The sequence below is a fragment of the Macrotis lagotis genome, chromosome 1 (assembly GCF_037893015.1).
Source record: "Macrotis lagotis isolate mMagLag1 chromosome 1, bilby.v1.9.chrom.fasta, whole genome shotgun sequence".
NCBI lineage: Eukaryota > Metazoa > Chordata > Mammalia > Peramelemorphia > Peramelidae > Macrotis > Macrotis lagotis.
In genome coordinates this window covers 307,405,723-307,431,304 of record NC_133658.1, presented here as the reverse complement: position 1 = coordinate 307,431,304, position 25,582 = coordinate 307,405,723, and the positions used below count along the sequence as shown (strand labels likewise).

Sequence of the window (25,582 nt, the reverse complement as noted above, 5' to 3'; positions counted from 1 at the left end):
GTTTGTTGAACAGAGATATTTTCTGTTACTCTTTGGGGTATCCCTAAATTGGCAAGAAGGGAAAACTTTAGTCTTCACCTTCCAGTTCAATCCAATTTATCCAAATCAACAAACATTAAATACTTACTGCATACAAAGCACAATGCTAGGCATTGGGGAAAATATAAATTTTAGGAAATACCTGATCCTTGTCCCCATGTATAATAATATGATATGACACATTGTCACACAATTATTGTATAAAAAAGTATAAAAATGTGTAAGAAAATCAAAGAGAGGCAGCATGGTGCAAGAGAGCTGGTTGGTCTCTGATACCTGTAATAATAGTGGTGAGTATCTTTATGGCAATTTAAAGCTTGTAAAATACCTTATTTACGCTAATTCAATTGATCCTCACCTATAGGTCTTCTAGATTTCAGTACCAACACTCTCTTTCCCTATACCTGTGAGCTTTTACATGCTACTTATGTGGCCTTGAGCAAATCACCTAATCTAATAGACAATTCTCCATTAAATTTATAATTAAATGATTAGAGATTAAGATTATAAATTTTGAAGCAGTTGCTGATTTTGTATTGATGGGGAAGTTCATAGATTACAGATTTCTCACCAGCAGCTCCCTACACTGATAGAATCACAGGACCTGACTAAAATAAAAAATATGGTGGGAGAAAGGTGCAAACAAAGCTTGTCATTGTCACTGGGGAGATCAGAGGGGCTTTCTGGAGGAAGTGACCTTTGAATTGGTTTTTCTTCTGCTGAATTGGTCCTTGCAATCTGGGAAAGTAACTTAAGAACCTTCACATTCTGACCTCATCCCATCTTTCTTTGAATAAGAAGAAATTCATGGGGAGTTCAGATTCTATCACTACCACAGTAGTATGGGGAGGGTAGATGGATTCTAGAGTATGAGTTCTGAACCTGGAATCCACAGACCCATGCATAAACTTCAGGGTATTCATAAAATTGGATGATTAAAAAAAGTACATATTTGCTTGTACTGACCCCTAACTGAAATTTAGCATTTCCTTTAAGTATTTAAAATCTTTAATCTGAGAGGGGGACCATAGGATTTGCCAGTATGCCGAAGAAATCCATGACAAAAAAAGAAGGTAGAGAAGCATTTTCTCTAGATAAAATTTTAGAATAGATTTAGTTTGTTCTCAGTAATGCCTAGACTCCTTCAGGTTAAAGGGAAACTGAAGAAAGAATTTGAGATATTACCTATTGAATAGGGCAGGATTTTAAGTGTATCAAGGACTTTTGAGGGACAACTAAAACTCATAATCTCTTAGAATTTAAAGATGGATAATTGGATTATAGAATCATAGGTTAGAGTTGGAAGAGACCATCTAGTCTAAGCCCTTCATAATACATGAAAGGTAAACTGAGGCCCAGAAAAGTGAAGTGATTAGGAAGTAGCAGAGTGAATTTTGAACTAGACTTTCCAGGACTCTTTTTTTCTATGTCATGCTGCCTCCCTCATAGCATACTATCTCTTCAGTTAATCAACTCTTCCGGAATCTGGGCATTTCCTTCAGGAGTGCTCCAAGCCACAAGGAAGCTGAGGAAATTAAAGGATGGCCAGAAAAATACATATTTGACTGCTTTGATACTCTCTCTCTCTCTCTCTCTCTCTCTCTCTCTCTCTCTCTCTCTCTTTTTCTCACATACACAAAAACACACATATATACCTGTAGACACACACACACACACACACACACACACACACACACACACACACGGTTTCTCAATTTGTACACATTTTCTGGAAACATACTGATTATACCCACGGTGTTTGCAATTCTTTCTCTTCAATAAAAACCCAGAAATGTCTGCTCTTGGCTGCACCATGGCAACCATTCCCAAAACACAATGTATTTATTTTCCAAAGGATTTTTCTAGAGATAGAGCAGTTAAAAAGATGCAGAGGTTCTGTTGTCATTTCTCATGCTCAGTCCCATTGATCAACAGGTTATCTGTCTGTTCAAAGATGAGGACAAGAATGGGATTACTTGGAGGTATACAGTCAGAAGACCTGGGTTCAAATTCTATTTTTGAAACTTACTATGTGACCTCAGACAAATCACTTAACCTCTCTAACTGCAGTTTCTTCTTCTGAAATGAAAGGAATTTGACTAGGTTCCTTGTAACTAACCTGTGATCCAAGGGAAAAGAATTCTCAGTAAAAGATAGAACCTGCCCTCAAGGAACTAATAATCTATTAAGGGAAGACAACAGGCAAGCAAATATGCACAAGCAAGCTATATATAGATAAATAGGAAGTAATTAGGAGAGGGGAATTCTAGAAGTAAGAGGGATTGGGAAAGGCAGAAGCCTTTGATTGAAGGTAGGATTTTGGTGCCTGGCAGATAGTAGGCACTTAATAAATATTTATTTATTGATTGATTCTTTTTTTTAGGTTTTTGCAAGGCAGATGGGGTTAAATGACTTGCCTAAGGCCACACAACTAGGTAATTATTAAGTGTCTGAGGCCGCATTTGAACTCAGGTACTCCTGACTCCAGGGCTGGTGCTCTATCCACTGTGCCACCTAGCTGCACTGATTGATTGATTTTTTGATTGGACTTAAAGGAAGCCAGGGAAGTCAGTAGATGGAGATGAGGAGGAAACCTTCCAAGCATGAGGGCAGTCATAGAAAATGTCCCAGAGCCAAGAGATGGAATGTCTTGTTCATAGAATAGCCAAACTGGATGGAAGATTGAATATCTGGGAGTAAGCTATAAGAAGACCGGAAAGGTAGGAGGGAGCTGGGTTATGGAGGGCTTTGAATGACAAACAGAAAATTTCATATTTGTTCCTGGAGGCAACAGGGAGTCACTTAACAGTATTCAGTAGATAAGTGACATGATTAGGAAAATTCCTTTGGTGACTGAATGGAGGATGAACTGGAATGGGAGACATTTGAGGCAGGCAGATCCACCAGCAAGCTATTGTGATAGTCCAGGTGTGAGGGGATGAAGATGTGTGTCCCAGAGTATTTGGAAGTTTCAGAGGAGAGATGGAGACATATTCTAGAGATGTAAAATCAACAAACCTTGGCAACAGCTTGAATATTGTGAGGAGGAGGTAAAAGTGGGGAAAAGAGCAACTTTCTTGGAACCAGAGGGCTTGAGTTCAGTGGAAGATCTTCAACTTATTTTAAATATAGCTTTGGGAAAGCCACTTCATTTTTTCTATTCCTCAGTTTCATCATTTGTAAAATGGAGATAATAACATATAGCTTACACTGAATGGGATAAGGTGAAGAAAGTGCTATGAACACCATAAAACCTTATCTAAATATGAGCTATATATGTATATCTGTAAAGTGAGGATTATAAATTTTTCCTTCTCTACTTTGCCATATTACTATAAGTATGGAAGGAAATAACATGAGTGAGTTTTATAAATTATGAAAAGCATAAATATAAAGCATTATCACTACTTCCTTGATTGATGACTGAAACAGTCAAGAGGTACAGTAGATAAAGCACTGGACCTGGAGTTAGGAAGAACTAAATTCAAATCCAGCCTTAGATATTTTATATGATCCTGGACAAGTCACTTACCCCCCTCTGCCTCAGTTTCCTCAACTATAAAATGGAGAAAATAATAGCATTGACCTTAAAGGGTTATGCAAAGATCAAATAGGATAATAATTGTAGAATGCTTATCACAGTGGCTGACATGTAGAAGATGCTTAATACATGCCTCCATACTTCCTCTATTTCTTTTTTTTTGAAGTTTGAGGGTTTATTTAACACAAATAAAAATGTGCAAAGCTTTTTACTCATTTTCTTCACTCCTCAGTCTAGCATTTGGATTGGTGATCTTGATAGCTAGCTGAGCTGCTCTTTCCACAATGACTTTTCGATTCTTAGAGGAAACATTGTGAGCAATCTCAGCACAATAAGATTTGTTGCACATCAGTAGTTCTTCAAGCTCTTTGACATTGTGCACCAAAAACTTCCTGAATCCACTCGGTAACATATGTTTTGTCTTCTTATTGCTTCCATAACCAATATTGGGCATCAAGATCTGGCCCTTGAATCGTCTTGGCACTCTGTTATCAATGCCCCTTGGTTTACACCAGTTTCTCTTGATCTTCACATATCTGTCAGACTGGGGTTGGATGCACTTCTTGGTCCATTTCTTGAAGATTTTGGGCTTCACCAGGGGTCTGAGGGCAGGCATGGCACCGGCGAAGAGATGACGACCCCTCCACTGGAAGTGCCGAGGAAGAGAGAGAGAAGCACTTCCTCTATTTCTTTTCCATCCTTCATTTTTCTTAATTCATTCCTCACTTCCTTTCTCCCTCCCTTTGTTATTTTTTTCCTCCCTTTCTTCTTTCCTTCCTTTCTCCCTTATTTTTTTCCTCCCTTTCTTCTTTCCTTCCTTCCTCCCTTATTCCCCCCCCCCTTTCTTCTTTCCTTCCTTCCTCCCTTATTTTTTCCTCCCTAAGATTAATATAAAGAGTCTTGGTGAAGGTTTGATATTGGACAAAATATTTTTCTGATAATGCTAAAAGGAAAAGATCCAGGATTTATTCTCTGCCACTAGACTGGGAATATCCTTCAATCAATACTTTATCTCTTCATATTCTGCCCAGATCTGGAGGTATAATTTAGGTACCTGGAAGCTTTCCTGAGACATAGCAGCCAACACAAATCTCTTATTTCCCACAACACACAATCCTGTACCCCAGAACTGATTACTTACTTATATAAACATCTTACATTCTTTTCTAGGTGACACAGTGGGTGGAATACCAGGACTGGAGTCAGGAAGTCTGATCTTCTTGAGTTCAAATCTGGCCTCAGTCACTTACCATATTCCCCATATATGTAATGCACCCTCCCCCCCAAAAAAAAATGGGGAGCATCTTATACAGTGGTTATAGATTTTTTAACTTGTGTTTCCTATGTTTTTGTGGGTCTTTTTCTTTGCAATCATTGTTTCGCATTTGTTATCAGTATATTAGGTTATGTTTTGTCATATTCTGTCCAGAAATGGCTCAGAAAAGATTTTTTCATGGTGCTGAGTTCAAGTTCAAAGTGATCCAATTTGCAAAAGTGAATGGAAACTGAGCTGTTGAACATCACTTTGGTCCTCCTCCAACAAAGAAAACAATCTGAGACTGACTACAGGAAGAAAAAACCCTACTGAAAATGCCACAGCAGAAAAAGGCCATGAGAGGCTGGGCTGAGTTAGAGAGGGAAGTGAAGAGATGGATTGAAGAGCAAAGGGTCAGTGGAATTCCTGTGTCTAGCAGGAGGCAAGGATTGCTGATGAAAAAGAAGCAACTGATTTCACAGGAGGACACCATTGGTGCTTCAGATTCATGAAACAGAATGGACTAATCATGTGTCCATGCACCAGACTTGCCCAGGGAGTGCTGGTCAACCAAAGACCAGAGCCCAGGCAGGAGAGTGGTCAGAACCTCTCCTAAGACACTGATTTGTCATAAAACACACATGAGGCTGAGCTAATGGATGGGAGTTTTGACAGTGATGAGGAGTTGTATGAATTTTATGATGAGTAAAACTTGAGTTCAATAACTTTATATAATACATTTTTTTTCAAATTTCAGGCCCCAAAATTAAGGTGTGTCTTATAAATAGGAGTATTTTACACATGGGCAAAACCAGTATTGGCAGTTTGGCTATTGGCAAGTCACTTAACCTTGTTTGTCTCAGTTTCTTCATCTGTCAAATAATCCAGAGAAAGAAATGGTAAACCACTCTAGTATTTCACAACCCAAACGGGGTTGTGAAGAATCAGATACGACTGAAATTACTGAACCAATTTTTTCTAATGTTTTTCCAAGTGAAAGTCTTACCTCTCTAGTTAGACCACAAGTTTCTTGAGGGCAGGATCTCCCTGTCTTTTCTCTCTCCCACATTGCCTAGCAGAGTAGAAAGTGCAAGAAAAACTTGCTGATGGGTGGTAAGGTTTCAGGGGACTCAGATACTGCATCTTTCCTTCCCTCTGGCTGGAGAACTTTCCCTTCCAGTTCGCCCTTTGAAACTTGTCTTGGGTGAGGGCAGCCCTAGCCTTCCGTGAATCTGTTCTAGCCTCTGGAGAGAGATGTTTTTGGGATTTTTTTTCACTTAGGGCAAAAACAATTGTGGGCAGCAAGGAGTACTTTCTTTGAAGAAGAGGCAATCTCATTGGGTCCAGTCACACTGGGAGAGGAGGAAACCTGTCCCCTTCTACCTGGCCCAGGGAAGAACTCTCTGGACTGGGGGAAAGTGTGATCCCCACTCTAAGAAGTCCATTCTCCATATTGGTGCCCTTGCCCCTGAAAGTTTGGTAGAGCTACTGCATTAAACCTCTTTATCTGTAATCTCTGGACTCTTGCTTACTTTTTCCCAGAAGATTTAATCTGAAGCCTTCACCAAGGGCTTTAACCCGGCTCCCGCTGTGAAACTTGGAGACTTTTGGACACCTTCTATCTGCCAGCAAGTTCTCCGGGCTAAGGCATTTCTGATTGATACCACCAAATGTTGTAATATATTTTGGTGCAAAAAACCCCATGTTCAGCAAATTGCTGGGACTAATACCATATCCCATTACCTGAGAGCTGGAGGTACATTTTGTTGCATTGCCAACCAAAGCAATGAATAAATCTTTTAAGAATTTTAACTGTGGATATAAAAAAAAGTGCAGTGTATGGCAGTTCCTGGTAAACCCTAGAGAGCAAGAATCAGATATAAAGCAAATAAGGCATTCTCCTGCTTTGGGGGCTGCTGTTTTTCAAGGTGGGTAATAGTGACTGTGATCAGATTTTCAAAGTCATGGGCAGTTAGATGATGATGTGAAAATAGGAAGATCTGAATTCATATCCAGCCCTAGACAGCAGCTGGGTAACCTTGTGCAAGTCACTTAACCTCTGTCTGTCTCACTTTTCTCATCTGAAAAATGGGAATCAAAATAGCACCGACCTCTCAGGGGTGATGTGAGGATCTGGCACATAGCAGTGAGTGTCTGGCACATAAGTGCTATATAAATATTATTATTATTATTATAATGGCAAGCTGTTAGATAGCCATAGTTGAATCTCATCAAAGCTAGCAGCTGCCCCTACTGTTAACTTTGGCCCAGCTTGGCATTGGCCTTGACCTTGACATTTGTGGTCTCCAGCTATACTTTGAACTTCCAAGTTTCTTCCAAGTGGTGGAGGGAGGACCTGCTGAGTAAGTTTGATAAACCTACATTTAACCCCTTCCTATCTTCCTGTTCTCACAAAGGACAGAGATGGATTGGTATCAGAGATGGCTTGGCAGATAATTCCAAGGGAACATATGGATGATACCCCTAATCCTAAAAGGGTGAAGCAAGATGATGCAGTAGATAGAACACTGGGTCTAGAGTTCAAATCCAGCTTCAGATACTTCCTAAATATATGAACCAGGATAAGTCACTTATCCTCTGATTGACAAATAAAATGGATCTACTGGAGAAGGAAATGGCAAACCTCTCTAGGTTGCCAAGAAAACTCCAAATGGGGTCATGAAGGGTTGGACATAACTGAAATGACTGAAGAACAACATCACTAATAGCCAAAGTTTAAAATTTGCATGGTGCTTTGCAAATGTTTTCTCATTTGATCCTCATAGCAATCCTGGGAGGTAGGTATTACTATTATACTCATTTTACAGATAAAGAAAGTGAAGCAAAACAGGGTCATACAGTAAATAAGTGTCTGTTTGAGGTCAGATTGGAATTCAAGTTTTCCTGACTTCAGGTCCACTGCTCTATCATTTAATACAGACCCTTTCTTTTATAAATGGACAAATTGAGGCCCAGGTTGAGGAAGGTCATAACAGTCTGTAAAGGTCAGAGGCCAATTCTTTTTCTATGACACCATACTGCCTTCTCAGTTGCAGACCTTTAGTGAATATTTGAAATGGAATTGGTTTGGCTTCTATGTCAATAAGTCAACATTCTATAAACAAAACTGTCTATGCATTAAGGAGCAGCTATGAAGAGGATCTCTGTTAGAAGCCAAAAACCTTTTTCTAATGCAAGTAGTCATCTCTTAACATATGTGTTTCCCCACATTTGGATTCCAGGTAAGAGGCATTCGTGAGATGGCTCTCACCTATGAAGTTTATATAAAAAAACCCTATTTTTGATATTCCAATGCTGATATAGTCATTCCTACTTCCTTTCTTGGGATTTTTCTCCCTAGGATTTCTTTCTCTTCTAATGAGAAGGAGCTCTCCTTTGATCCTCTTACCTCCCTAAAGTAGACCTTCATCACCTTCATCATTCAATAGTCTGCTAATTGGTATCTCTGCTTTAAGCCTCTTCCCACTCCAATGCATCCAACACTTAGTGGTTAAACTGATCTTGGAAAATTTGACCACATCACCCCTCCTATTCAATCAACTACAGTGACCCCCTACTGTCTCAAGGATCAATTCTAATTTTCCTAGCTTCCCATAGTTCTCAGTTAAGTCTGTAAGAAGCCTTCCTGAGTCTCCTTAATTCTATTGCCTTCCCCCTGTTGATTATTTCTACTTTATCTTGCTTGTCTCATATTTGTACATAGTTTCTCTTGGTTTTCCTCTTAGACTGTGAGCTCCTTGAGAGCAGGAACCATTTTACCTTTCTTTGTATTTCTACTACTTAACACAGTGTGGCACTTAAACATTTTTTGACTTGTTGACTATAAAAGATAGAGCCCTAGATTTCAAGTTGAAAAGATCTGAATTCAAATCCTGCCTGAAACCCTAACTGTGTGACCCAGGGCAAGCCATTTACATTTCTCTCAGCCTCAGTGACCTTATCTGTAGAATGGGGATATTATAATAGCCTCTACTTCACAAGTTATTAGGAAGATAAAATGAGATAATAAAGCATTTTGGAAACCTTAAATCATCATCATCATCATTATTAGTTCTAGTATTTGAAGGATGCATTGGAAGTAGTATATGGGGAGACTCCAAACCTCCACATAGAATTCTTGTCCTGGACATGGTCAAAAGAGAGCACAGGTCTCACTTTTTGTGGGGTTCCCTCAGAAGTTATGTTTGAATTTGTCCATGAATTCATGAAGTCAGGAACTTTTTAGGCAATGGAACTCCTGAGAGTACATGCCAATGGCCAGTGAGTTCCCAAATTTATAACAAGATTCATTTCTTCCTCCTGGTCTTTGTCCTCAAGGGGCTGCTTCCCATCAAGAGTACCATGGCAATGAGGCCTTAGCAAATATCCCTTAAGTGACCAGGGCACTAGATTAGTAGATACTATATGAACCAAGTGATTTAAAACCTCAATATGGTCAATTAGAAGGAAAAAAAGTAGGCACAGTGAGGTTTTCAGAGACTTTCTGAGATTGTAGGATTGTTTCCTGACCATTTTACAAAGTCTTTCCTCTATTCTCTCAGTGGTTTTGAAGTGTTGGTAAAAACAGAAAGAGGAAAGGGGGGGTGGAGGTTCCCCCTGGAGAGCTTGTGGCTTTCCTGGGAAGATTATGGCTCAGTTAATTAAGGGAGTCTTAAAATCTCTACCCCTTCCCTACTCAAGGAAGTTAAGGGAATGATCTGGAGGGAAAAGCTCAGGACTTGGGGTCAGTAGGCCTCTGTTTTGAACTGTTTTGATCTCCAATTCTGATACTAATTACTTTCAGATTTTACTTTCTCATCTGTAAGATGGGGCTATCTACCTTACAAGTTTGCTGTGGAGAAAGTATTTTGTGCAAGTTGAAGATCTGTACAAAAGTGAGTTTTGAATTATCCCCTTTCTCCCTGAAGCTTTTTGGAGAGATTTAAGGGTGGGGAGGAGGGTTTTGGGGTGGAAGGTATTTCCTCATTACCAGTTGCTATAGTGACTGGGACCAGAGTTTCTCAAAGTGTGAAATGGGGACCCTGAGACCCTTTCATGAAGTCATATTCATTTTCATAAGAACTCCAAGGTAGGGGTGGCTAGGTGATGCAGTGGATAAAGCACCAGCCCTGGAGTCAGGAGTTCAAATCCAGTCTCAGACACTTAACAATTACCTAGCTGTGTGGCCTTGGGCAAACCACTTAACCCTATTTGCCTTAAAAAAAACTTCAAGGTATTCAAATTTCAGAAAAAAAAATATCAACAAAAACTCTTTGCATCTTCAACAATTTTTAAGATTGTAAAGAGGTTTCGAGACTAAAAAATTTGAGAACCACTGGCTGGGACCAGTGGTTGCTTCCTTTTGAGTGATTTAGTTATCCTTTGGACATTTGGGGGTGAAAATGGACCTGCAGGAATGATGATGGGTCCATTAGAACAAGTAGGCTTTTCTTGGGTCCTTTCTTTTATACACATGGTAGTCCTTCATTCCCACTGGTTATTCAACCAGGTAGAGGTAGGATGTTATAATGGGAAGAGTTTAGGCCTAGGTATAGTTAGATGATGTGAGTTTTCGTGACAGCTCAAGTTGCTATGTGACTTTGGCTAAGTCACTTGACCTCTCTTTGCCTAAATGTATCAAATTGACATAATATTAATCTCTATCTACCTCTCTGGATTATTATGAAGACAAAAATGAGATAATTAAATCCAAAAGTCCTTTGTAAACTATACAGAAATAATAAAGCCTAGCACACTCCACTAGAAATATAATTTGAGTTTTAAGTGCATCATGTCCAAACTGAGGGAAATGATAGACATGCTCTCTTCTTTGCTACCATCAGACACAATGTGGGGTATAAAATTTAATTTTATATGTGCCGTACTTTAGGAAGGATATTTACAAACTAGAGCATATAATAGTGCTACGTTGTAGTTTAAGTGTTGGGATTGGAGTTAGAAAGACTTGGGTTCAAATCCTGATTCTGTGTGACCATTAGTAAGTTACTTAATCTCTCTGAGACTCAGTTTCCTCATTTGTAATTTGAGAAGGTAGGACTAAATGACCTCTAAAATTTTCCCATTTCTAATTTATGTCTGAAAAAAGAAAGCAGGTTGGGATAGGAATCTGAAACAATTCCATAGGAAGATTGGTGGGAGATACTGCATCTCGAAAGCATTGTGTGTGGGGGGGTAGGAACAATAAAGTCTAAAAAATTTGAAAGTTTTTTATATCTAATTAACTTTATTCTTCTTTAACACTCATTACAGTTCAGTCAAACTGACCTTACTGTTCCTCACATTCATCGATTCATCCTTAAGCTCTGAGTCTTTGCATTAGCTGGCTGTCTCCAAAGTCTGGAACACAGTCTGTCTTCACTGTACCTCCTGGAATCTCCATCTTCTTTCAAAGTTCATTATCTATGTGAAGCCTTTCCTAATTCAAGACACAGCTGGCACCTTCCTCCCAAATTACCTTTTTTCTGCACTTCCTATGAGTACTTATACATTTCTATGCACTGTCTTCCCCACACACTCCTAGGGTGTGTAAGCTCCTCTAGGACAGGAATTGTTTCTCTTTTGTCTATATCTCTCCCAACAATAAATACAATATCTAGTACATAGAAAGGACAACAAATGCTGATTACTTGGTATAGAAGAGGGAAAAACTAAGATGGCTGGGTAGAAATGACAAACCTAATAATAAAATAATAACAAAACTTCTTAATAATTAGAATTAACTGAAATTATAATGGATTGTCTTGGTGGTAGTGTTGGGATAGGTAGTGAGTTCCCCATCACTGATGGTCTTCAAATGAAAGTTGAATGATTTCTTGTCAGGAATGTTGTAAGGGGTGGTGTTTGTGTGTGTGTGTGTGTGTGTGTGTGTGTTGTGTGGTTGGACTTACTGACCTCCTAATTTCCTTCCACTGTAATAGTTCTAACTCTGGAGCTTCGCTCAGATTCTCTGCTTACTGCCTTGGGAGGAAGGAAGCAAGTCTGTGGCAGGTTTGACGCTCCTACAGAGAGGGCACAGCCATGTAGGGCTGAACATTCATGTCTCACAAGTGTCTACCCTTGTGCCAAGCATTCAGGGGCAAGCTTGTACCAGGGCCAGGGGACACAGAGGAGGCGCCCCTGGCCTGTGGGGACAGAGGGCCCGTTTGCTGGGAGCCGCTCCAGAAAAGCAAATAGTCCCTCTGATTAAACCCTTCACCCCTGCACTCCTCTGAATGAAGCCATTCAGAAAATGAAACCCAATCCTCCAATGTTTTATGCATGGTCCAGCCATGCCAGCAATGTGCCGCTAATCGGTAAGTTTTATTTTTAGATGGAGATGGAGAGCTGCCTTGGGGATGGGGAGATGCTTCATTATCGGGCACCATCGTCACCCACCCACCTGTGCCTCTTGGGGCAGTTTGGCAGAGATGCTGATGGCCCTGTGAACACTGTCCTCAGTGGCGCCTGGGTATGGTTCCTGTGCCCCAAGCCGCCTGCACCAGCCAAGTGCCAGCCTTCTCTTCCACTGGCCTGGCGGACTGGGCACGGGGAGGGAAGATCATGTTGCTGGCGGGCTGTTTGTTGTGCTTCCAACCAATGCAGATGAGAATCTCCAGCGTGAATTGGGTTGCAGACCTCAGGCCAGCTTGGCCTGTTTATTTGCTCTGGGTAATTCTAAACCTAAATGGAGGTGGGGAGGGGAACTGGGTGGGGGGGTGGAGAAGCCAAACTGCCTGTAAACGTGTGTGTGTTTTAGGATGTAACCTTTTCCCTCTCCTTTTTAAAAATCCTGGGCTGCTGTGAAATGCATTCTTGACTTCGAGCCCTCAGGCCTGCTCATTTTTACTATTCTCTAGTCTTTCCAGGATACTTCCCACACCCCCCACTTCCATTTTTTCCCCCTTTAAAATGATGCACTTAAACAATTTTACAAGGGGGGGAGAAGAGAACTCACTGAACACTAAATTCTATTTACAGTTTCTTGGATTCATTAATATCCCTTCTTACCTTTGTACATACTTGGAACTATCTTGGCCTCTACTTTTTTCCCCTTTAATATAACTTTTGTTGGGAAATTGCCTGGCAAAGCGGATTGAGTTCATCTTAGAATCTGAAAGTTGACTGAAGACCTGTCACTGACACATATTGACTATATGACCCTAAGCAAGTCACCGTGCTTCCAGGTGAGCCCCAGGGAACTCTCCAAGAATATCAGTTGCAGAACATATGCCAATCTTCACTGGTTAAAGGAATTTCATCACAGGGAAGTTCTCTAAACCAAGTCACTGGTCTGACCCATAAATGTATGAGTATTTACTTTGTATATTATCATATATCACCCCCAGAATATGGATTCTGTAACAAGTGAAATTTAACAAAAGGGTAAACTGAGGAAATTGAGCAAGATAATATTCATTAGCAGGGGTATGCTGCCTGTCAATAAATGTCAATTGTTTGCTTTCATTTATGGCAAGGACCTTGAACAGATGGACAGCTCCCTTTTTATAGGCTATAGGAAGTACTGGACAAAGAATAGGTCAGGTTAAATGGTATCATGGAACTGGGGACAGCATGGTTTGTTGGAAGTTTGACAATGGGGCCAACAATGACCCATCCCTCTCCTTTCTTCTCTCATGAGATTAAGAAGTACTCATTATTTGAGTGTAGGTGTGAGGTGGTGGCTCAGACCTTTGGACACCAAACCAGACATATTTGAAGGATAGCTTGGTGGTGTAAATATATTAAGACTGTTTCTCTTGGGTTCATGCACATCCCCTAAGATCAATTAAATTCATTGAGACAAGAACAGATCAATCATTACCAGGAGAGTTAGATTTTTAAATTTAACCCATTAGCTGAATTTCTGAACTAAATTTGGAGACAAAGAATCATGACTTGGGTAGTTACAGGATGAAAATACATTACTTGTATATAGGATCAATAAGAAAATGATACATAATTGTTATAGATGATTTCAATACCATGGAAAAAGTGATTCTTCCAGTGGGGTGGGAATAGGGTAAGGACAGAGAGCTAAGTATGATAGAAGCTAGTTTAAAACTGTAAAGTCAAATGTAAAAAGAATTCAGAGTAGCTTAGCTTACATTCAGCAAAGAATGTCATTGGGGATCCTGAGGAGAAAAGAAAGGCAATTGAGGTAGAATAAGTGGGGGCAGAAAGCTTGGTATAATTGAAAGTAATCTAGGAGTTAGGAGTCCTGGATTTGAATCCCAGCTCCTCCATTAATTTAAGTACTTAATCAACCAGGTCTTTCTTTTTCAGATATATAACATGGAGATGATAATACTAGTTTAACCAATTCCAAGAGATTATTTTGAGTATCAAATAATTAACAGTTGTGAAGGTGCTCTGATAAATACACAGCTTCTATCAATTTAAGTTTTTTTGAGGGAGTTGGAGGCTGTAGGGCAGGAGGCCTGCCTTTCCTATCATTGGTTTTAATCAAAAAAGAAAGGTAGAAAAAAAAATTTCAAAGAGTCAACATACATTAATCAAAACTTTCCTGCTCTGCCTGCTCCCAGGCCAGAAACTCCACTCAGATCCCTAAGATCACTTATAGATACTCCTGCCAACTCTCAAGAATTAGTCTATTTCCAGTATTCATTGTTTCATCTGGGAATATTCATCACTAACACAAACAGAAACTTCTTGACAATTTAGGAGACATGTCTTTGGGCTGTCCCTTATGCCTGTTATTCACTTTGTCTTCTCCTATACCTGACAGAATTCCTAGTTTCCTTCAAGGCTTAATTGAAACACAGTTTACTATAGGAGGCCATGATTGATTCCCTATATTTTCTAGTGCTTCCTTCCACTTCTAATTATCTTGTATTAATTTATATCATTTTAATTTTCTTCTATGGGTAATCCTTGTTTGTCCAGTACCCAACACACTGCATGGCACATTGTTGGCTCTTAATTAAATGCTTATTGATTGATCAACTTGAGACTCACTCTGGCTGAAAACATGTATCAGCTCTCCACTAAGTCATGATCCTCTCTGAAGTTAACTAATCCATTCCTCTGATGGCAGCACTGAGTCTATTCTTGTAACATTTCTAGTTTTTAGACTTTTAAATAGGACCTGCCAGAGCTGGGGTTCTATTTGACATAACCTTCAGTAATTAATGCAGGGTCGCCTCTCTGCCACTATGAAGCATCAGAACAGGACTTTGATGATTCTCCAATCTGACAATCAACTGAATGGAGCCTCCAGTCTCACCAGACTTTGCCTCTTTCTAGTGCCAAGGTGAGTTCTCCCATGGTTTTTGTGGGAAATTCCAGAGAATCACAGATTCTCCTAGTTGTATTCATTCCTGAACAAGAAATCCTTCTATGACATATGGGACAGGCCAGCTAACCTTTGTTAGAAGACCTTTAGTGAAAAAGAATCCCATTGTTTCAGGGGAACCCATTCCACTTTTGCATATCTATTATTGTTAGAAAATTTTCCTTGACAATCAAAACAACAATTGATAGCATTTTTATGGTACTTTGGGGCAGCAAGGTGGCAATAGAGTACTGGGCTTCTAGGGGGCAGAGAGATGGTACAATGGATAGAATATCAGATAAAGCTTCCTAGAGTCAGGAAAAATCTGGTCTCAGATTCTTCCTAGCTATGTGACCTGAACAAGTTACTTAACCTTGTTTGCCTCAGTTTCCTTAACTGTCAAATGAACTGGAGAATAAAAAGGCAAACCATTTCAGTATTTCTGCCAAGAAAAACTCAAATGGGTCATAAAGAGTCAGAAATGACTGAAATAATTGAACAAAAAGGTGCTTTAAGGTCTGCAAAGTTCTTTACCAATATTATCTCATTATATTCACAACAATCCTGGAAGACAGGTTACACTATTATTTCCATTTTATAGATGATAAAACTAAGTTAAATGGGTTTAAACTACTTAACCAGGTCCACATAAAGTAATATGCCTCTGAGGCCAGATTTGAACTCATTTCATCTTGATGTCATCTTAGATGCTTCTACAGAAAGCCTAAATTGCTTCTTTGCACTTATGTATTTCCTAAGTCCTCTCTTTGGAGGTCTAGCAAAATGATAATAATAATACTAATAATGACTAAAATTTATATAGTACTTCTATATACTGGGTACTTTACAAATATCTTATTTGATTATCACAACAATCCTGGGGGGATTATTTCCATTATTTCCATTTTAGAGATGAAAAAACTAAGGCAAACAGAGATTGAGTGACTGGTCCATGGTTACATAGTAATAATTGAAATTAGATTGGCACTCAAGTCTTTCTGACTCTTTCACGATCCTCTTGCAGAAGATGAGATTTGAACTGAAACATGAATTAAGTCAGGGTCTAAAGTTAGGGGTAGATAAGAGGAGTGAGAGTTTTCCAGGTTGACAATGCAAAGACAAAAGTCGAAGGCTTTCTTATTCCTCCTCATCTTGCTTTACCACAGACTGTGTTGAGGGAGGGTCAGAAAGGTAGGGTAGGTTTCTTAGTGTATGTTCCTACCTTGCCCATCAGTACCTTGAGGGAGAACACCGTGTTTTCTACATTTTGCTCTTACCCACAGGGTTAGGTCTTGAGTTGGGCATAAGTGGTAAAAGATTCATAGCTTGTTGTTCAAGCAGTTTCTTCTGCTTGGAACACTTTTTCTTCCCCTTTTCAATTCCTTATTTTCAGTCATATCCAATTCTCCATAACTCCTTTTTGGATTTTTTTTGGCAGAGATACTGGAGTGATTTGTCATTTCCTTCTCCAGATGGATAAGGAAACCGAGGCAAACAGGGATAAATAACTTGCCCAGGGTCACACAGCTAATAAGTATCTGAGGCCAGATTTGAACTCAGGAAGATTAGTCTATTAGTCTGTGCTATCTAGCTGCCCACTAGCCAACTAGCCTTTCAATATCTAACTACTCTTTAAATGCCAGTTCAAATGCCATAAGATCATAGAGCACAGAAATACCTAAAAAGATTATCTAGCTCCACTACGTTTTTTTTTTTAAGATGAAGAAACCTAAGGTTAAGTGACTTGTCCAAGCTGACAGAATAGGGAGTAGCATAGCTTGGAATTTTCTAATGGGGTTCTCTGACCTCTAATCTTGTATTCATTCTAAACATTCTGCTTCCACTTCTTCTATGAAGTCTTCTTTTTCTACTCCCTTGCCATAGCATACACATCTCTTCCCCAAAAAAACAAAATAAAACACCAAAACATCCCTTTGGACCTCACATAGCAATTTACAAATCTCTGATGTACCCACCATGTGATATTGCATCTTATGGTTAGCTATGTTTGGAACTATTCCCTTTTTAGGCTCTAGGCTACTTGAGAAGAGATCCTTTGCAAAGGGCATATCAGATTCTTCCTCAAGAAGAAAGAAAATGAATGAGCGAGAAGTCTTCTCTTAGCTTTCTATCTCTCTCAGGGCCTAGTTCAATGTTCTACCTAGACAGAAGCTTAATAAATGATGTTTATCCTTCATCCTTGAAGATGATCATGCCATCAGGGATGTGAGATCATGATAAGAACATGAATTGGATTTGAGTGAGGGGGTGCTGTGCTAAGTCACCTGCCTCACTGTCTTCTCCAGAGTCATCTGGGTCCAGTGGCCAGCAATGAACCAGTAAGTCTGGAGATGGCCCTGGATGTGAGATAATCAGGGTGCCTTGCTCAAAGTCACACAGATACTAAGTGGCAAGTGGCAGAGGTTGGATTCAAACTCCTTTCCTTCTGACTCCAAGGTCAGTGCTCTATTTATTGCATCAACTAGCTGCCAAAAAACTTAATAAATACTCATCAAATGAATAAGGAACTATGCTGAATCTTATCTTCTTCTTAGATTGTAAGCTCATAAGGGCAGGCAGGGACTTTGTCTTCTTTAATCTTTGTATATCCCTAGTGCCTAAGGAAGAACAAGGTATTCACCAGATGCTTAATAAATATAGGAGGGAAGAAGGAAGGAAGAAAATGGAAGAGAAAGAAAGAAAGGGAGGGAGATGGAGGGAAGGAGGACAAGAATAAGGAGGGAGGGAAAGAGAAAAAGAACAAAGAAAGGAGGAAAGAAAGAAAAGAATAGAAAAAAGAAAGAAAAAGCAAATATGTTGAATGGGTACATGAACTAGGACAAAACCGACCTTTGACTACTTTCCCAATAGCCAGGATCAGTCACAGTGCCCTAGCCAGAGTATCGGAGAACCACCAGAAGCAGGGAGAGAGACTTTTGGGGCCTTCCTCTAGTTTCTGAGAGCCTAGCTCTTAACAAGTGAAGGGTCTGGCCCTGCTCAACTAATTCATCTCCAGTCTTCTGGAGGAGGAAGTTGGTGTTCCCATAGCAAAGAGCCAGCTATCCCAGTGACATTTCCTGAGCCTGGAACCTTTGACTTTCTAGCTAACCTAGATTTGCCTGAGGGTTATCAGAAACAAAAGGGGCCTTCTCCTCCAACTCCCGCATCAAAGTCAAAATAAAAAGTCCCCAAAAGGAGGAGGCAGGCAGCTTCAGTGTCAGAAATGCAAAAAAGGAAATTTAATGTATGCAGATCTAAGACAGTGGCAGAGAGAGAGGGAGGAGGAGGAGGTGGAGGGGGGAAGGGAGAGAGAGAGAGAGAGAGAGAGAGAGAGAGAGAGAGAGAGAGAGAGAGAGAGAGAGAGAGAGAGAGAGAGAGAGAAAGCTTGATTCAATGTCAGGAGAAGATGGTAGTTTATTGCTGCTATATGTGTACAGTTGTAGCCCTAAAACCCTAATGCACATTCTGAATTATTCAACGAAAGAGAAGGCTGAAGAGCCACAGAGAAGCTTATTATGTTTGCTTTGCTTTATAGACTATTAGGTGGACAAAAAGAGAAAGGAATTTAGTTCTGCTTGCTTATCTTCTAACCTTATAAACTTGGGATTAACAGATCAAAGGAGGATTTGGTTCAGCTGATAGAAAATGGAGCTTTTTATAATGGTTTGGGCTCCTCATCCTTTATGATCAAATGAGCTTAAGCAATTGATTAAATAAATGGCGTTTTGGAATTCATCTTATTTAGTGTATGTTTCATGTCTCTGCCGCGGTATTATGTGTTCTGGGGCAAAGTTAATGACTGAAGAGGCAAAGAACACATGAGTGGGCTCCTTTGCAGTCAAGTCATTGGGTGAATGGGGAGGAGGGCTCTGCACCATTCTGCCTCACTCATCCACTTTAGCTGTGAAATTGGAGGACCAGGGTTCAAATTTCAATTCTGGCACTCTCCATATGACCTTGCTTAAACCATTGGTCCTTCCTGGGCCTCAGTTTCCCTCATCTGTAAAAATGAGTCCCTTCCAATTTTGGATCTGTGACTATTTTCTTTTTGAATCTTTGTATCTTTAGCACAGTGCTTTCTATTTTGTAGGCACTTAATAATTGTTTCTGGAATTGAATTCTGATTTTGGTCTGTGCCCCTAAAGAGTTTTAGTATATATGTTTATTTTTTCCTTTTTTTAACTTTATTTTTTATTTAAGGCAATGGGGTTAAGTGACTTGCTCAATAGCTAGGCAATTATTTGTTTTTTTGTTTTTTGTTTTATTTTTAGGTTTTTTCCAAGGCAAATGGGGTTAAGTGGCTTGCCCAAGGCCACACAGCTAGGCAATTATTAAATGTCTGAGGATAGATTTGAACTGAGGTCCTCCTGACTCCAGGGTGGGAGGCTCTATCCATGGTGCCACCTAGCTGACCTTAGTATGTGTTTAGACAGAGATACAAACAAAAAAGTAAAAACAGGTTCTGCCCTCAAGGAACTTACATTTTAGTGGAATAAACAAGGCAATGCCAGAAAGATCTTAGCTACTGAGAGACTGGATTAGGTCTCCTGAAGAAAGGAATGGAAAGTGATCCGGGGTGTGCAGGATAGAGGATTCAAAGGAAGAAGTGAGGCTGTCGAATATTCCTTGTTTGATTCTTGTTCCAATGCCTATCTACCCTTTATGTATGGTCATAGCTTTACTGAAGGTCTCATACAGTAAGCTCCAAGGACATATTGCAATCATAGGATTTGGAACTGGAAGAGGCCTTAAAGATAATTTAGGTCAATGCTCTCATTTTATAGATGGAGAAACTAAGGACCATAGTGTTAACTGACTTTCCCATGGACATAAATTTAGTTAAGTTGAGAGACTGAGATTAGAATATTGTTTTTTTGGATCCAAATCCAAAGCTTTCCCCACTATACCATACTGTGCTCCCCAAGGGTCATATTTGTTCACTTCTATGAATTGAGCCTAGCATAATATTTTGATCAATCAGTCAACAAATATTTAACAAATACCACTCTAGATGCTACAGAGATGAAAATGAAGTATTTCTTGCCATTGAGCATTTCATAGTCTATTGAAGGGAGCCATGTGAGTATGTACAGAATAGATACAAGAAAATTTGGAGGTGAGCCAGCTAGCCAATGAATGGTCAGAAAATTTCATGTAAAAGGTGATCCTTGGGCTGGTCTTTAAGGAAACTGGGGATTCTATGAGGAGGGAAAATTTTCTAGGCATGGGGGAGATGAATTATCTTGCATGAAAAACAGTATGTGACAATTTTATTGGGTTATGGTGTGTGAAGGGGAATAATATATAAAAGTTGGAAAGGTTGTTTGGGTACATATTAGAGGACTTTCAATGCCTAAAAAGAGGTTTTTTATATTTGACTCCAGAGGTGATTAGGAGCAATGGAAGTTTGTTGAATAGGTGAGTGAAACAATGAGAGTTAGATTTAGTAAAATCATTTTGGCAACTTCATGGGGGAAAAAAGGATTGGAAAGAGGAGAGACTCAAGTCAGGGTAAATAATTAAGAAACTATTGCAATAGTCCAGGCAAGAAGTAATGAAGGACTGAACCAAATTGGGGACTACATGAATAGAAAGGAGGGAACAAAGCCCAGAAATACTGTGGAGGAAGAAATAACAAAACATGATGACATAATTGAATTTGTGTCATGAGAGAGAGAGAAATGAGTTTAGGATAACACAGAGGTCAAGACTGGAAGAATGGTGGTGCTCTCAGCAGAAAATAAGGAAGTTAGGAAAAGGAGTGGGCTTCAGGCCAAAGTCAATGAATTTTGCTTCAGAAATTTGAGTTTAAGATGACTATAGGATATTCATTTTGTAATGTCCAATATGCAGTTGGTTAAGTTGAGATTAGTTGAGAAAGAACCTAGAGTAGGCTACATCTATCTGTCTGTCTGTCTGTCTGTCTGTCTCTGGGAGTCATCTGACTAGAAAAACTAGTTAAATCCTTGGGAGTGAGCTCCTCAATGAGAGAGTGTTGAGAGAGAATCTTGGTACTTTCTTAATACAAAAAGCAGCCTTTGGTTGCTGTTTATGTTGATGATGGATAGTTAGGACATTCAAGGCCATTTGCAATTTTCCCCAGATTGCATTTCCAGGTTTATCATCAACACTCCCTGCCATATCAAATAGAGATCTACCTCTGGATCCTCTATCATTTCCCTCTGTCAGAATCCTTACCCATCCATGAAGCTAAAAAATCCCACTTCTTTCATGAAACATCCCTTGACTATGCAACATGAAAGAATCTCTCCTTCTGAATTCCTAGAGTAATATTTATGTGGTTGTTTCATTGGGCAGTTATTATATTCTCTACCTGCCTTGAACTATGGATTTAATTGATATTTTAGTTTTTATGTGTTTCGTCTTGTTTCATGAACGTGTTTTCTTACCCAGTTGTTCTCTCTGATTCTAGTCTCTTCTCTCTACGAAATAATCTTCCTGACTCCCAAGTTCAGCTATATTACTCCCTTGCTCAAAAGACTCAGTGGTTGCCTATTGCCTCCAGAATAAGAGACTTCTTACTTTGGCATTTAAGAGCCTCCAGAAGAGCCTTGTTATTCCCCTTTCACACACTCTGTGCTAGAGACAGTTTTCTGAACTTCCTTCAGGTTCCCTTTCTTGCATAACCCCTTTTTGGGTCTCCCAGTTGCTAGTTGTCTCTCTCTAAATGATCTTGAATTTATTTATCTATGTATTTCCTTAATAGAATATGGGCTCTTAGTTCATTTTTGGTGGTTTGTGTCTTGGGTACTTTCATGCACCTATTAGGACTTTAATAAATAGTTGTTGAATTGAATTGGAGAGGACTCAACCCTTGTGGGAAGGGATGACATTTCTGCCTGTTTGAGTTCTCCAAACTATGAAGTTCTGTGCAAGGAGTAAATGCTGTTAAATGATGAAGAACAAATATTTTTTATATTGGAATGTTCTCTGATCAAGGCTGGTTTCTCTGGGTAAGGTTATCTCTAGTAAATGTCATTGGTTTTTTTTTTTTAACTTGGAGCTACAGGCTCCTTTCTTCCTTTTTTTGCAAGGCAACAGGTTTAAGTGACTTGCCCAAGATAATTATTAAGTGTCTGAGGTAGGATTTGAACTCAGGTCCTCCTGACTCCAGGGCCTGTGCTCTATCCACTGCACCACTTAGTTGCCCCTCCAAGCTTCTTTCTAAGGAAACCTTTTCCTGCAACATTTCATGGGATCTTGGGATTTAGAATTTGAATGAAAGATCATTTAGTCCAATCTCTTCATTTTTCAGATGAGGAAGCTTAGAAGAAAGCACATGGGAAGTAAGTGGCAGAGTCTGGATTTGAACCTAGGTCTTCTTATTCCAAATGAAACACCAAGTTCAGGTGGTAAAATGTAAGAGCATGAGTTTCTCTTCCTTCCGCTGTTGTCAGGAACAGTTCTCAGTGAACTAATTGAGAAGGACTGTGAGAAGTAAAACTCTTGTTTTGTTGCTGTTTATTTATCCTTCCTTCTTGAACAGGGCCAGTGGCTCCAGGAAGGTGATGTTTTGACTTGCAGGTAAATTGGATTTAAGAGAGGCAGGATTATACAAAGTCAGCTTCCAGTCATGGAAAGCACTTGAGGGAATCCTCAAACAGAAGAGGCCAAATAATTAGGAGCTACCCTCCCATCTCTCTCCATTTTGCATCTTCTGCCAACTTCTTTCTTTTGGGGGTCTGCTCAACTCAAGGGGCACTTGGTGGGCTGCAGGCTGCAATAAATATATTAAATGATGATCAAAATGACTCAGAAGAAACTTTGGTAGAATTTTGGCTCACTTGGTTTGGATTTCCAAGTAGGTAGTTGTTGACCTTGCTAACAAAACACCTCTTTGCTCCCAGGGACTCAGCCTTGGTGAATGCAGAGAGGATGGGACTGAAGCACTGCATTTCCCATTAGTGAAATATAAAAGATGTCTCCCTGCTCTAATGTGGTCCCTCTGTGGGGTGGTGGATTTTGGTGGGGGGAGAGAGAGGGAGGCAGTATGCAAATCTTCTCTTCGTCTTTCCTCACAGCTTGATATGTGATTGGTTCTCTCTTTCAACATCAATAACAGCAGATAGATTTTTCTACTTATATGCAATGTCTGTGTCTAAGTTCTCAGGCACAGAGAGAAAACAATATAGCGTCTGCTGCAGGAGGTTGAATGTGTAAATATATATTAGTTTGGGGAGGAAGAATGAGGAATGATAAAATATTCAAAAAGCTGCCTGCTCTTGAGGGATGTTATTCTGCACAGCCAGGGAGCAGATTAATGACACTGTTTGAGAAGAAGGGAGAGCAGCTTCATTCTATATACATGGAGGGATGGTAGCAGGATGGGTGGGAGCCCATTGGAGGGGCTTGTCTTGAGGCCCATCCAAAAAGAGCATAAAACAGAAGAGAGTTCAATTCTTGCCCTTGTTCTTTTTTCCTCTGGGGAGTCCTGGTTCTAAAATCAAGGTAGGGGGAGGGGTAAGATGGAAAGCTACTACCACTGGGATAACTCAGTATATTGTATTCTCATTTTGGGGGGCTAGAGATAGGGCTGGTCATAGAAAAATCATAAAATAAGTTGTTTGTCTTGGCTGATACTCTTTCCCCATTATACACTTATTCTCTTTTCTCTAAATTCTTCTAATTAACAGCTTTCTCTGTACAATAGACCACTTCATTTTGTACCATATATCATTTTGCAAGCTCAATAGTGGGACCTGGCCAGTCAGAAAACAAATACTATGTCAGACCGCTTAATACTCTTTCCTGGGAGACAAAGGGTATGCAGAGTGATTGCCCCTCTGTTCTCTACCCTGGGCAGACCCCACATCTGGGGTATTATATTCTTTGGACTCAGCTTTAATAAGATGTTAATACATGTCTGGAGGGCAACAAGAATGGGGAGGGCATTGGAGATCATGTCACATGAAGGTCTGCTTCTTCAAGAAATAGGGTTGTCTAGTAGTATGAAGAAAAGAAGACTCAGGGGAAATGTGATTCCATCAGAGTGTGAAGAGGGGTTTAGGTTTGCTATCCTTGACCTTGAAACAGAATTATAACTAGGGTAGTGCAACCAGGGCTCCAAGGCACCAGTATCCAGGGGGTACTGATAAAATAACATATTAAAGGAAATTTAGTGAGGAGAGAGAGAGAGAGAGAGAGAGAGAGAGAGAGAGAGAGAGAGAGAGAGAGAGAGAGAGAATGTGTGTGCAGGATTAACAATATTAATGCTACCTCACTTATAAAAAAGCCTTGAAAACAAAGTCCTACTGAAATGTGAGCCCTCATTATTTTATCAATACATCAGCAGAAACACAGAGCACTCTTTGGTTCAAAGTATAGGCTTGGGAACTCTGCTTCCTGGTTTGGGATGGAACCTAAGGCCCTAGCCTGGTCCCATCACTGACTCAATAGGAAGCCACCCTGGGGGTCCAGAGACAACTCTTCCTTTTCCTGGCTTCCTCTGGCTTGGGAGCATCAAAGTATGCCTTTCTGGGTCTGCCTTTTTTCCATGTCTGGGGATGTTATAGAGGAAGTAGACTGCCTCTGCACTCTGGGATGGCAGCAGCACATGGGTAGTATCCTACATGTTGGGGATACTGGCCTCATATCCTCTCCACAGAGTTTCGGAAACTGTTTCCTCCAGCTAAATAAAGCTTGGCTTCTGCCCATGCTCATGCTTTAGGTCTCTAGTCAGGAATGCACTGGTTTCATAGTAAAATCTGGACTCCTCTGATATCGACTTGCTATCCCCTAAAGACAATGGACCAATATGCTGATGTAGCCCACCTAATGCTGACCATATTCATACTGGAATTGCAAAGAAGGAATGGTCTAAATAACCCTCTACAACCCCTGCTTAACAGAGTATAGGAATTTCTGAGTTGAAAGGACCTTCTAGTAGAGTTGAGTTGGACCATCTAGTCCAACCTTTTTGCTTTACAGTTGAAAAAACTGAGTTCAAGAGAGGAGAAATATGTTGTTCGAGGTCCCTCTGGTTAGTAGAATTAGGATCTGGAAACAGTACTACATGAACTTCTTTCCACTAAAACCACCAGTGTTCTTTCCAATAAAACACTTTCCAGTCTAATGAGCCACTATTATCCTTCATATACCCTATACTATTGAAACATCCTATGATTTTCTTACCATTGTTCTTTTGTTCACACTGTTTCTTAATTCTGACATCTTATTGAATTATTACTGATCCTTTAAGGACAGCTCAAATATTATCTCCTCCATGAAGTCTTATGGTATTTCTAGAGTTAGAAATGTTTTCTTCCTCCTCTGAACACTCAAATTTCCAGAGACCTTTTTGACCTTTCTTATGATGGTGATCTCTTTTTGCCCTCTTTTAGTTATTTGCATGTATGTTTTATCTCCTCTGCTAGATGACTTATTCCATAATGGCAGGAAGTTGTATCTTCATCACCTGAGACCCTTCATATGGTAT

General features: G+C 39.9%; 1 pseudogene; it reads right to left on the bottom strand.

Moving 5' to 3' along the window:
* Window positions 1–3,735: 3,735 nt before the first annotated feature.
* LOC141517053 (large ribosomal subunit protein eL32 pseudogene) lies at window positions 3,736–4,196 on the bottom strand (annotated as a pseudogene).
* Window positions 4,197–25,582: the final 21,386 nt, after the last annotated feature.